Raw genomic sequence first — 797 nt, forward strand, 5'->3', positions numbered from 1 at the left:
ACGGGTGGGGGTGAGTGGGTGGGGTACCAGGGACAAGTGGGAGCCCCAAGACTCATTTCTCTGAGCAGCCACGCTTTTTGGGAACCCTGGGTGACCATGAAAATGAGAGGATATCCTTCCAGACATTGTTCTGCTTCAACCTCAACAATGAATCTGGCATCCTGTCTGCGGCAGCCAGGCTAACTGACCTCACTGGTGTTTTTGCAGTCAATGAGTAATATGAAGACTACAAAATTCACACCTGAAGGTTAGACCAGTAAGGAAACATGATGGCTATGACTACAGTTAACTTTAAATGTAGAAGATAAGATGGGGAGAGAGCGTGTATTACAAGGCAGAGGAAGAAAAGAATACCAAGGCATGCTGTTTAAGTAAAAAATGTGGCTGCACAGGACCTTTCAAACCTATTGCGAAAATGTCACACAAACGGCTGTGGGCTAATTTGTACATAGGCAATGCTATCCTCATTCCAAACAACCCAATACTGAGTCATTATCATGCTGAAATCAACCGCACTTGCCTGCACAGCCTGTTCTTTATACCACTGCATAACCTGTGTCAATTTTTTACAACTCACACGCTGCTTCTGTCGCTTACAGCTCGGCCCGGAGATTACTTTTTTTGAGGCAGTCAGCGAGTGACCACAGATCTTCACACTCACTAACTCAATGTTCCCACACCCTCCTGAATGATTATGATTTGGATAAATAAGTTGTTTCCGATGCCATGCTGCCAATTCTATCCTGTAATTTTGCATTCTGTTTCAGTCTGTGGTTTTTTTTGTGCCCCCCCCCCCC

At 45.2% G+C, this 797-nt stretch overlaps 1 protein-coding gene across 8 annotated transcripts in view; it reads right to left on the reverse strand.

Moving 5' to 3' along the window:
• The window catches only part of mast4 (microtubule associated serine/threonine kinase family member 4), an 85,827-nt gene that overhangs the window by 57,926 nt on the left and 27,104 nt on the right, over positions 1 to 797 (reverse strand). The gene's annotated exons all lie outside the window — the stretch shown is intronic.

This window comes from Etheostoma spectabile, chromosome 16, assembly GCF_008692095.1.
Source record: "Etheostoma spectabile isolate EspeVRDwgs_2016 chromosome 16, UIUC_Espe_1.0, whole genome shotgun sequence".
NCBI classification, from domain to species: Eukaryota; Metazoa; Chordata; class Actinopteri; order Perciformes; family Percidae; genus Etheostoma; species Etheostoma spectabile.